The 13,452-nt window shown below is 41.6% G+C and overlaps 1 non-coding gene across 6 annotated transcripts in view; it reads left to right on the top strand.

The window, feature by feature from the left end:
• LOC102552637 (uncharacterized) overlaps nucleotides 1-12,601 on the top strand; it is an 86,377-nt gene extending 73,776 nt beyond the window's left edge. For 3 of the 6 annotated variants that reach the window (XR_015624744.1, XR_015624743.1, XR_015624741.1), the window contains one exon: nucleotides 12,498-12,601. This is a non-coding gene — a transcript (uncharacterized LOC102552637). The remainder of the gene's footprint in view (nucleotides 1-12,497) is intronic. The other 3 variants (XR_015624742.1, XR_015624740.1, XR_015624739.1) reach the window with 3 other exon arrangements.
• The last annotated feature ends 851 nt before the right edge of the window (nucleotides 12,602-13,452 follow it).

Raw genomic sequence — 13,452 nt, 5'->3', positions numbered from 1 at the left:
AAATCAAAAACAAGTAAACTATCTAAACAGGCCCATGTCTTATAAGAAAATAGAAGTCATTAAAAACCTCCCACCAAAAAAAAAAAAGCCCAGGGCCAGATGAATTTGATGCAGAATTCTACCAGACCTTCAAAGAAGACCTGATACTAATATTCCTCAAACTATTCTATAAAATAGAAACAGAAGGAACATGATCTAATTCATTCTATGAAGCTACCATTATTCTCCTACCTAAACCATACAAGGGCCCAAACAAAAAAGAGAACTTTAGACCAATCTCATTTATGAATATTGATGCAAAAATACTCAATAAAATTCTTGCAAACTGAATCCAAGAACACATCAAAACTATCATTTACCATGACCAAGTAGGCTTTGAAAGGTTGGTTCAACATTAACATATCCATTAACATAATCCACTATATAAACAAACTCAAAGAAAAAAATCACATGATCAACTTTTAGATGCAGAAAAAGTATTTGATAAAATACAACACCCCTTCATGTTAAAAGTATCGGAGAGATCAGGAATTCAAAGCCCATACCTAAACATAATAAAAGCAATTTACTGCAAACCAACAGCCAATAGCAAATTAAATGGAGAGATACTTGAAACAATCCCATTAAAATTGGGGATAAGACAAGGATTTCCAGTCCCACCATATCTATTCAATATAGTACTTGAAATGCTAGCTAGAACAATAGGACAACAAAAAGAGATCAAGGGGATACAAATTGGCAAAGAAGAAATACAGGTATCGCTATTTGAACATGATATGATAGTATACATAAGTAATCCCAAAAATTCTACCAGAGAACTTCTCCAGATGATAAACAACTTCAACAAAGTGGCCAGATATAAAATTAAGTCAAATAAATCAGTAGCCTTCACTTACACAAATGATAAACAGGCTGAGAAAGAAGTTAGGGAAACAACTCCCATCACAATAGCCAAAAATAATATAAAATATCTTGGGGTAACTCTAACCAAATAAGTGAAAGATCTGTGTGATAATAATTTCAAGTCTCTCAAGAAAGAAATCGAAGAAGATCTTAGAAAATGGAGACATCTCTCATGCTCATGGATTGGCAGAATTAACATAGTAACATAGTAAAAATGGCTATTCTACCAAAGGCAATCTACAGATTCATTGCAATCCCCATCAAAATTCCAGCACAATTCTTCAAAGTCATGGAAAAAGCAATTCTCAAATTCATCTGGAAATGCAAAAACTCAGAATAGCGAAAACAATTCTTAACAATAAAAGAACAGGGCTGGGGGAAATCACCATTCCTGACCTCAAGATCTAGTACAGAACAATAGTCATAAAATCTGCATAGTATTGGTACAGAGACAGGTTGATAAATGGAATAGAATTGAAGACCCAGGAATAAAACCACACACTTATGCACACTTGATCTTTGACAAAGAACCCAAAAATATTCAATGGAAAAAAAAAAGCAGCTTCAACAAATGGTGCTGCTCTAACTAGCAGTCTGTATTTAGAAAAATAAAACTAGATCCATATTTGTCACCTTGCATAAAGCTCAAGTCTAAGTGAATCAAGGACCTCAACATAAGACCAGATACATTAAATCTAATAGAAGAGAAAGTGGGAAAGAACCTTGAATTCATTGGCACAGGGGGAGATTTCCTAAACAGAGCTCATGCTCTAAGATCAAGAATTTAATAAATGGAACTCATGAAACTGGAAAGCTTCTGTAAGGCAAAGGACATAGTCCATAAGACAAATCAGCAACCTACAGATTGGGAAAAAAATTTTCACTAACCCAACATTGGATAGAGGGCTAATATCCAAAATATATAAAGAACTCAAGAAACTAACCATAGATATGGGATATGGAACAGTTAGAGGGTGGACTGGGAGGGGAGTAAAATCTGAAGTATAAAATAAAAAGAAGAAAAAATAATAGTAATTTTAAAAATTGGAACACTCATTATTGCAGTCATCATAGAGATACAGCACCAGAGGCGATGTCTGTGTAATCAAAGAACTGTATGTTCCTTTGTATACAAGCAGAAAAGACCATATCTTTCTACATTTCGTCTGGATGAACAGAACAGGTGCTCAGATGTGAGCCTTCCTAGGCGTCCGGTTGAATTTCCACTTAGTGGTAGAAATATGAAAGAGGTAAAAACAACTCACTAATGATTAATGTAATAAAGTTGAAAAGTTAATTCACAACTGAGAACATATATATATATATATATATATATATATATATATATATATATATATATATGAAAGTGATAAATATCCGATAGTTGATAGCATTTGTTTCCAGTGTTGATGGCTTAGAAAAATATGATTCATATTTTACCTAACCGATGTAATAACAGTAAAAGGCAGTGAAGCTTTCCACTAGTGTCAAGACAGTGTGTGTCATTATGCCTTTGGAATAGACTCTGTGAGCTATAGGCATCTGATTGAAATAGACTCTACACAATCCTAGATTTAACAGATTTCCTAACTATATTCCTCTTCACTCAAAAGAACAGAGAAAAACATTTCCCCTTCCCCCTAGAGGGGAGCAGAAGACCTCACTTCAAATTTTGCACAAAGAGAATTAGTCACTGAAAATGAACATGGTAAGTAACAGTATCTCTTTTTAAAGAATTTTTTTTTAAAAAAATCTCCTTTCCTAGATAGCAATAAGGACCTTCCTTTATAAATGGTCTTATATTAGGAATTTTCTCTTTGACAGATCTCCGTCCTTGCCATGATTAAATGGGCTGTATGATACAGAGAATCAAAGGACAGAGGCAGGAGATTCCCTGCCTCTAGGGCTTTAACCTGGATGGCAGGGAAGGCACCTAAAGTGCGGATGAAAGGCGTCCTTTTCCGCCTCATCCCCGCACAGAACTAACCCCACGCAGGGCACTCGGAATTCATTTCCTTCTCATAATTAGTATTTCCTGAGTGTTTTCTTTCTTTCACATTTGAATTTTAATGACACAGTAAAGAATAGTGGGGAGGATCACTTGATGGAGTCAAAGATTGCATTTAATTCTAGTGTGTGTTAATTGGCTTTATTAAAAAATTAGCATTTTAAAATTTCCAATTCTCTTCCTAACACATATGAAATGTCACTCACTTTCTCACGCATCGAATCGTAATTAAATTTGCATAGGAGTTAATTTCATTCGCCTCTGTTGAGGAAACACCGAAGAGCCGCCTGCACAACAAACACGGGTATTTCCGAGTCTGCACGTTGACAATACAATATTCATTAATTTAAATCACTACAACAGCAGTACACAGGCTGCCGTTGTAATTACCATTGCTTAGTAACAGTGTGTCTCGGGATGACAAGGGAATTAACTGAATAATTATTACACGTGCCTCCGCTTGAAATACTCTCCCAAGGCAGTTCTCGTCCCGGGGTAAGAGTTGTGGGAATAGACAAAGACGTTTGAGCCAAATGCTGGTGCTGCTCCGCAAGCCGTTGGCGTCATCTGTTCCAGACCAATGCTGCTCCACAGTTAATCACACAATAACCAGATTCTTGCTTTGGTGTCAGGATGCTAGAACCTGCACAGGAAGCGTCCAGGAAACGGTTTTCCAGGATGAAATTCCTGATGAGGATTTAGACACCACACAATTATCAGACAAACAGGGCAAAGCCCATGTTTCATGCTCTGAATTCCTTAGAAGTGCGTTGACTCTGAGGTTCCCATGGCACATCCCTTCACTGAAGCATTTCCTGGTCCTTGCTGCCTTCTCTCCTAGGCCACCATTGTTCTGCAGCCTCCTCCTCTGGAATCAGTGTTCCAGATGGGTGACAAATGACAGGAGGCCGCTTCGATCAATACTTTTCATTTTTTTCCTATAGATTATTTTAGGACAATCAGTGATTGGTTCCCATGACACTATTATGTTATCTGCCTTAAACATGTTTTTTAAATGTTATTTTATGTGTACAGGTATTTTGCCTTTATGTATGTGTATTTCCTACATCAGCACCTGGTTCCTACAGAGGCCAGAAGAAGGCTTAAGATCACCCTGGAACAGATATAGCTGGTTGTGGGCCGCCCTGTGGGTACTGGGAAGTGAATTGGTTTCCGCCAGAGGAGTATCCCATGTTCTTAATTCCTGAGCCATCTCTCCAATCCCTACATTACATGCTTTGACAGATAATTCTAGTATCTATGCTTTATGGGTGTTTTTATCCTGCTTTCCTTCACTTGATGGCTTTTTTAGGATCCCGAGGACTTTTAGAGTGTATCTCACATATTTGAATCATACGCTCTGTGCATCTTGCTCTTGTTAAATCTTTTATTTGAATTACTAGAGGCTATTTTCAGAACACCATGCTTCTGATACTTCTTGGGGGCTGAGGTCAGATGTGAGCTTTGATTCCAGAACCTTCATATGCTGCTCTGGTCTGCCTTGCTCACGTCCTATTAGACAAATCTGAGACCTTGGTGGTGTCCCACACCACAGACTCTTCCAAACCCTGCTTTGAGTTTTGTTGGTTTATGCATGAACGTCTTGGGGGTAGGCCTTGAATTTCAAGTGCAATCTTGAAAGGTTCCTTCCCTCAGCCCAATCCTTTCTGGAAGCCCCCTAGTACTACAGCTGTAAGAGAAAGGGGTACCAAGTTTCTGCATTCACGTGCTTTCTTCAGGGTGATGAGGGGGCCCACAGCAGGGTTCTGCCTCATGTCTTACCTTTTATGTCTAAAGAGCTTTCCTTGTTGAACCAAACAGCTCAATTTATATGTCAAAACACTGAATAGCTATTGTTTTAAGACACACCAGGAGAATATGCCTTCCCTAGTGGTATTTGACTGAGGGTTAATGTTAGATGCAATTTCCTAAAATGAAAGCTTAATTTCCATGTCAGGTTTCTGTGACATGTGTCCCTTAATGTCCCAAATGCTTGTCCATTCAAGTATCTGAAGCTGTTGGGTATGAGCAGTTTGGTTGCATGATTGACAGCTGGCAGACCCTTTTCTGGTGCCCAGCTTTGGCTGATCTAGAGCAAAGGTGGTGTCTACTCAAGGCCAGGAAAGGGCAAAGGCCAAATTTAAACTTTTAATAAATGGGCTTCTGTTTGTTTTTGTTTATTTTTGTTTTTTGTTTGTCTTTTGTTTTTTTTTTTGTTTGTTTTTTTTTAAGAATCTCAAGGGAGGTGAGACTACACGGGTATTGCTACCCATGACTATTTTCCCGGCCCCAGCAGAGTGCCAATCAAACAGTCACGCCTTTTTGTTTCCCAGGGTTGATTTGAAAACTCTGAGGTTCCCTAGGACAAGCCTTTGCCTCTATCATAGCTGGCTCAGATGCTTGCCATTGTTCTAGAGACATCCCCAAGCTCATGGAAGCTTCAAATGACTCCTGCCTATACACCCCTACCCCCTACTCTGCAGGCTCCCTCAATCACTTCAGGAAGCAATGCCTCCTCCCTCACAACTCATGGTAGCCAATGCACTTGTGACTACTTGTGTGCACCAGTCATTCTTGCACATCCCAGCTCTACCATACCCTCCCTCTGTGCACTCTGCTCTCTGCACTGCACCCTCTATCCCAACACAGCCTCATCTCAGTTTTTACTACTTACTTATGGCTCTTACAATGGGTAGAGTGGGCTGATTTGGGAGCACAAAGTACAGATAGTTGTCTGCCGTGCTGTCAGTCACAGGATACCCTAGCAGTAGGTAGAGGGTAACTGAGAGTTCCAACGGATAGCTGGACCAAGGCTGCAATGGACTGTGGGAGGCAGAGGGTGAGGACAAGAAGGTACGTCACCGTGAAGTGCTAAGAATACAAGAATGGAGAGTCATGGAAGTGTTGTGGCTCCCAGCCACTGGGAGGGTTCTAAAAGATTGCCCTCTCTGACTGGTTCGAGCATCCAAGCAGTTGTCATGCTAACCACTGACCATCTTGTTCAGCTCCTGGGTTGCTGGACCTTAAAGCACCTCCTTAGAACAGAGGAGACAACACCCTAGGTTCAGAGATGCAGACACTAAGAGAATTAGTTTGTGTACTAATGACCTTCTCAAAATAGGACAAAAGGAGCTCAGCTAACTGGTGAGCTGTTTTCTCTCTTTGCCTGACAGTCTCCCTTCTTCTGGCTATGTAAATGCCTTTGACTGCTTCAAAGAGGTTCTGAACCTTCATGGGAGAAAGAGAGAGTACATGTTGATTAATATTTCAAACTTTTGTCATGCATATTTCTCCTTGACGTTGGACGATTCTTACTGCTTGAGGGGGGTCAAAAATTTACAGAAGAGAACATACACATGAATTAGTGTTAGTACTTCTCAGCATGACTGTCAGGGAGACGTGGAGACATATGAGCTTGAGTGCCAGATACAGCTTGAGCTTTCAGAATGCACTTCCGCTCACAGGTCACCCAGGACGTTAGCTGTGGAAAAGCACTTGCCTGTTTGTAGTCTGGAGATGTGCTTCACATGGTTCTGAAGCTTTAGTGGCTTTGGTCAGAGGTGACTACAACTGAGGGTAGCATTTGGGGATCACCGATCTAATTAATAAGAGTATTCCATGTTCATCAAAGAAATGAAGGTTTACCTGTGTAGCTCAGCTTTCAAACTGACTTACCTGTAAATAGGTGCCCTATATATTTCAAGAAGTTATTTACTACCAACTCCCCAGGGAGTCCACTTTGGCTTCTTTGAGAGATACACATCCCCACAGAAGGACAGTGAGGTCTACTTAATGCCACCAGAATGATGGAGACACACCTTGGTGCCACATCTACCAAGGCAGTTCTCCAAAACCTACAGAAAGAGGAGAGAAGTGTGGCTAGGGATGAGAAACTTAACATTTAGCATTTAAAGTTAAATTTATGTTCCATGCCGGAGCTAGATCAAAAGAGGCCTTTTCACCCCACTTCTCCCTCTTCAGACATTTGCAGCAGCCGTAGGTGTCAGAGGGTTTGCCTACTCATTCCACATGTCCAGAGGCAAAGCGGGGTCAGAACTCTGCTTCCCTCATCTGCAAACCGCTACCCGTGCAGCTCACACGAGGCTCTCTAGAATCGAATCTATCATGGTTCTTGACCTTTATGAGTGGTCCCGACATTATAAAATGTGCACGGGGTGTATACGCTACAATATTAATGTGTCACAGAAAGATACTAATAGCTAAAATGTTAGCCATGACCAACATTCAGCATTCAATACGGAACACGGCTCTGCTTTGGAACACAGGAACTTCTGGGGATAAAACATCAGTAACACAGAGATTGCATCAGAACGTTTCATGTATGTAGACATACATATATTCTCACAGCAGAGGCATTGTGAATTATTCCATTTAAGGCTTCTTTACAGATCATGGTTCTGCTTTATTTTGGTCTTTTATTTACTTGTTTGTTGTTTGTTTGTTTTTTTTTCAGTTACTACTGTACTTTATTGTGTTCAACCAAATCACCATGTTACAAAAATAGCAAGCTGCCATAATAAAAAATAAGGCTCCTCTATCCAGCACCAGATAGCATCATTTTACTTTCAAGCCTAGAAATTGCACACTTGTATATAAACCAACCGAAGATGAGGATTGAGAGTTCATCTTGGTGGATTTTTCCTTTGATGAATATGAAGTGTCCTTCCTTATCTTTTTTGATGACTTTTAATTGAAAATTGATTTTATTTGATATTAGAATGGCTACTCCAGCTTGCTTCTTCTGACCATTTGCTTGGAAAGTTGTTTTCCAGCCTTTCACTCTGAGGTAGTGTCTGCCTTTGTCTCTGAGGTGTGTTTCCTGTAGGCAGCAGAATGCAGGGTCCTCATTGCGTATCCAGTTTGTTAATCTATGTCTTTTTATTGGGGAGTTGAGGCCATTGATGTTGAGAGATATTAAGGAATAGTGATTATTGCTTCCTGTTATATTCATATTTGGATGTGAGGTTATGTTTGTGTGCTTTTCTTCTCTTTGTTTTGTTCCCAAGATGATTAGTTTCTTGCTTCTTCTAGGGTATAGCTTGCCTCTTTATGTTGGGCTTTACCCTTTATTATCCTTTGTAGTGCTGGATTTGTAGAAAGATATTGTGTAAATTTGGTTTTGTCGTGGAATATCTTGGTTTCTCCGTCTATGTTAATTGAGAGTTTTGCAGGATACAGTAACCTGGGCTGGCATTTGTGTTCTCTTAGGGTCTGTATGACATCTGTCCAGGATCTTCTGGCCTTCATAGTTTCTGGCGAAAAGTCTGGTGTGATTCTGATAGGTCTGCCTTTATATGTTACTTGACCTTTTTCCCTTACTGCTTTTAATATTCTTTCTTTATTTTGTGCGTTTGGTGTTTTGACAATTATGTGACGGGAGGTGTTTCTTTTCTGGTCCAATCTATTTGGAGTTCTGTAGGCTTCTTGTATGCCTATGGGTATCTCTTTTTTTAGGTTAGGGAAGTTTTCTTCTATAATTTTGTTGAAGATATTTACTGGTCCTTTGAGCTGGGAGTTTTCACTCTCTTCTATACCTATTATCCTTAGGTTTGATCTTCTCATTGAGTCCTGGATTTCCTGTATGTTTTGGACCAGTAGCTTTTTCTGCTTTACATTATCTTTGACAGTTGAGTCAATGATTTCTATGGAATCTTCTGCTCCCGAGATTCTCTCTTCCATCTCTTGTATTCTGTTGGTGAAGCTTGTATCTACAGCTCCTTGTCTTTTCTTTTGATTTTCTATGTCCAGGGTTGTTTCCATGTGTTCTTTCTTGATTGCTTCTATTTCCATTTTTAATTCCTTCAACTGTTTGATTGTGTTTTCCTGGAATTCTTTCAGGGATTTTTGCGATTCCTCTCTGTAGGCTTCTACTTGTTCTCTAAGGGAGTTCTTTATGTCTTTCTTGAAGTCCTCCAGCATCATGATCAAATATGATTTTGAAACTAGATCTTGCTTTTCTGGTGTGTTTGGATATTCCGTGTTTGCTTTGGTGGGAGAATTGGGCTCCGATGATGCCAAGTAGTCTTGGTTTCTGTTGCTTGGGTTCCTGTGCTTGCCTCTCGCCATCAGATTATCTTTAGTGTTACTTTGTTCTGCTATTTCTGACCGTGGCTAGACTGTCCTATAAGCCTGTGTGTCAGGAGTGCTGTAGACCTGTTTTCCTCTCTTTCAGTCAGTTATGGGGACAGAGTGTTCTGCTTTCGGGCGTGTAGTTTTTCCTCTCTACAGGTCTTCAGCTGTTCCTGTGGGCCTGTGTCTTGAGTTCACCAGGCAGGTTTCTTGCAGGGGAAAAGTTGGTCCTACCTGTGGTTCCAAGGCTCAAGTTTGCTCGTGGGGTGCTGCCTAAGTCCTCTCCGAGGCAGCAGCAACCGGGAAGATCTGCGCTGCTCTTTCCGGGAGCCTCCGTGCACAGGGTTCCAGATGACGTTTGGTGTTTTCCTCTGGCGTCTGGATGTGCACAGAGTGCAGTCTCTTCTGGTTTCCCAGGTGTGTCTGCCTCTCTGAAGGCTTAGCTCTCCCTCCCACGGGATTTGGGTGCAGAGAACTGTTTATCCGGTCTGTTTCCTTCAGGTTCCGGCGGTGTCTCAGGCGCAGGGGTCCTGCCGCTCCTGGGCCCTCCCCTACGGGAAACCAGAGGCCTTATACAGTTGCCTCTTGGGCCAGGGATGTGGGCAGAGGTGGGCAGTGTTGGTGGTCTCCTCCGCTCTGCAGCCTCAGGAGTGCCCACCTGATCAGGCGGTGAGGTCTCTCTCCCACGGGGTTTGGGAGCAGAGAGCTGCTGCGGGCCGGGATCCGCGGGTGTGGGACTTCCCTGTTGTTTGTTTTTTTAAGACAACGTTTCTCTGTGTAACAGCCCTGGCTGTCTGGAACTCACTTCTGGACCAGGTGTCTGTGAACTTACAGATCTGCCTGCCTCTGCCTCCCAAGTGCTGGTGCGTGTGTGTGTGTGTGTGTGTGTGTGTGTGTGTGTGTGTGTGTGTGTAGGTCTAGGTCAATGTACAACTTGCAGAAGTCAGTTCTGTCCTTCCCTCCATGTTGTGGGTCTCAGGAATTAGACTTTCAGTCTTGGTAGCAAGTTCCTTAATCCCAGTTTCTGAATTTTCCGTCCCATAAATATGATGCTGACTGTGGAATATCTGAAGGCATCCTGAGGACTTTGGAAGTAATTAAGAAACTTCACAGTGGGGTATTAGGGGAATGGCCCCAGCTAAGATCATTGGCTGCTCCTCCAGAGGATCTGGGTTTAATTCCCAGCATCCACATGGTGCCTCACAACAGTCAGTAATTCCAGTTCCAGGGGGCCTAATGCCCTGTTCTGGCCTTTGAGGGTATCAGGTGTGTGTGTGTGTGTGTGTGTGTGTGTATAAAACATCCATAGACATAAAGTTATAACAAGAAAGTTTGTGGTATTTATTCTAGACTAGGTTGGTCTTCTATAGGAAAGTGTTTTAATTATTATTACTTCTTGTAATCCATACCCAATCTGATGCCCTACAAAACAACAAAGTTAACATGCATAATTGGGTCTGAAGAAAGGCAGGATGTGGAAGCTGCTTTCCTTTCCGCCCACGCTCTGACCTTGTATGGGGAATAGGGCTTTTCAGTCAGGTAGTCCTGTTATCAGGAATCCTGCCACTTTGCACTGCATTGTGTTTGCACATGCTCACTGAATGACTGACTGAGTTGGCCCTGGCCTTTTCCTTTGAGGCAGAGCGTCCTGGAGGTGAAGCTGGAAAGGGTTGTCTACACAAGATACCGCTGTGACCAAATACAGCAGTCTGCTCTGCCCAGGTCTACTAGGACCCGATTTCCCCCAGGCCTCTATCAACCAGAGCAGATTTGGCAATTTTCACATACCCATGACCCAGCATTTTACCACCGGATACTTATTCATTTCACTTCTGAAAAGCCTGTGGTTTTCAGATTTGTTTGTCGTTTGCTTGGTTGGTTTTCCTGTGAGTCAGGATTGGAAAAAAAATCTGATTTATATGGATGTATCACCAACCGCCTTCGTTGAATTATGCTTTCGCTTAAATTGTGTTAGCCAGTACAGCTCCATCTTCTGTCCATGGCCCATCTTAAAATAAACATTCTGTGGGATCTCCAGCACCGGCTCTGTTTACTGTTCATGAACACAACTCACCACTTTCCTTTTGGTCCTCCGAGCTTGGGATATCATACCTGAACTCTCGGCTACTACTACAGCAAGTAAAACTTTCCAACTATACCCTTATAAGCATTTTTCAGTCTTTATAATATCTAACTTTCAAACAGAATTCATCATTGTAACCCTTGCTCCCAACATCCACTGTGTGACGTGTGTGTCCCTATAGAATACATCCGAGCATGGCTGATCAAATTTCCCAGTTTCCGTCCTCTGTGTTGAGCCTAGTATTGAGGGATGCATGGATACATTCAGCACAGGCATGCTTTTGGGGTTTGTATGAAAGACCCTAAGCCCCAAGAAAGACTAAAGGTGTCAGATTCCTGGTAGAAGTCACACAGGTCCTTAGTTGGCCTTTTCAAAATCATATCCTGATTCCTGCACAAAGGTTTGAAATATAAAGACCAGGTGAGTACTGAAAATCATTCCCTCTTTAAGCCTGCATGAGGCCTAGGCATGGTGGTTGTAAATCCCAGCAACTGGGAGACTGAAGCAGGAGAATATATATATATATATTCCTCCCAAATAATATACGCACATGTATATATGCAAGCTATATATGTAAATGGAAATAGATGATAGATAGCTAAAAGTAGATAGGTAAGGAGGGAGAGGAGAAACAGTAAGCACATGGGACATTGGAAATGTCATGGTTAGCAGTTGTGGAGGTTACTGTGGTGACATCACAGGAATAAGGATGTGGAGAAGCCCCAGGAAGGACAGACATCTGTCTGTCCAGGGAAGAGGATGTTGATGTTTGCTGGGGTCTGCTGCTGCACAGAAGTGATCAGCCCCAGCAGCACCTGTGGGGGCACTGTCATTGGGTGGTGCCCACACATCGCATTCAGGAGGCAAGACATAAGGGACAGACATATGATAGAAATCACCAGAGAGGCAGCAAAGCCTTGGGGACACTTAGGCTTCATTGCTTAAACTACACTCCTAGGCTGAAGAATGACAAAGACACCATCAAAATCAGCTTATAAGAGGAGGGGGCGAAATGCCTGGCCTGTGCACTTGGTTTATGGCGAGTTCATTGGAGGCCCTTTGGGAAATCTCAACCATGTGGCAGCGTTAGAAGAAATATGGTTTTATTAGGTGAAGGTAGGAAAAAAATAATGTGTTTTGCACAGCCCCCCCCCACCTTTCTAGTTCCTCTGTAAGCTTCCATGGCCCAGAAAAGAAGAGCACATTTTCTTAAGGGGTATTATACTACCTAAATGTTTTGTTTTCCAAGGGATCTTAAGAGAAAAGGGATGGTAAAAAATTCCATTTGGGACATGTATAATTTGAAGAGAAAAGAAATGGTCATTGCTTTTTGAATTGCAGCTTTTGGGGTGGCTTTAGACTATTTTTTTAACATGGCTTCTCAGTAACCAGTCCTAATTCTTTTTTCTGCAGATGCTGCTAAATGGCTAAATAAATGCAGAGTTGTCTGAAACTGTGGCTCGAGTCTTATACCCCAAAGACATAACAATAAAATGGCATTTTTATTTTATGCTTCGAAACCCAAATAACTATTTTGTGCACTTTTCAAAGCAGTGTGCATCGGGGAATGTGGTTCCAGAAGTGGGCACGTGCATCTCCACAAAACAAAGGGGAAAGAGGAAGAGGATGTGGTGACTTGAGATAAAAGATACGTTCCTAGAATGAATCCCCCAGGCATTTTAAATGTTTACCACCTTGGGGCAGAAAAGCATTTAAATGAAGTCAGTGACACGTTTCAAATGAAGCAGGTTGCATTTGGAAACTTACATTGTCAACAGGATTTATCATTTTCAATTTTCATCACGGCAGTTGAGCAAAATGGTGGGTTTCTTCCCTCCTTTCTGCAAACCCTTCCCTGTGTCTTACAGTCAGCATTAGCATCTCCTGTCTACTGAAGATCAAAATGCACACAAAACAGCTCTGAAGCAGAAAAAATCGATGGGTAAAAGAGTTTTGACTTAAAGTTCAAATTGAACTTCTCTTGACACATCCAGGTGAGGGGTTCCCACCTGTGTCACTCCCTGTAGAGCTTGTTAACAGCCTCTGTAAACTAAAATGAATTCTCAGCCTTTATTCTCACTTTGAAGGGACCATGATGCATACCTAGTGGTCACACTTTTGCTCATTGTTTGCTGAATGCGAACACTGTGCCCACCACTGTCTCTATGAAGTCTAAATCTAGCCAGGTTAGTCCAAACTTACAAGTGTTTCCTGGGGGAAAAGAATGTCTCCATCACTGTTGGTGTACACAAAGAGCAAAAGAGCAGCCCTGTTTCTGAGTGCCATGTGAACGCATGCACACAAGCATACAACAACAACACGCACCACACAAGCATTTTGACTGTACATATAAGTGTATATGGGCACA

This window comes from Rattus norvegicus, chromosome 7 (assembly GCF_021556685.1).
Source record: "Rattus norvegicus strain SHRSP/BbbUtx chromosome 7, alternate assembly SHRSP_T2T, whole genome shotgun sequence".
Lineage (NCBI taxonomy): Eukaryota > Metazoa > Chordata > Mammalia > Rodentia > Muridae > Rattus > Rattus norvegicus.
The sequence above is the reverse complement of the archived record's forward strand: the minus strand, read 5'-3'. Positions and strand labels throughout refer to the sequence as shown.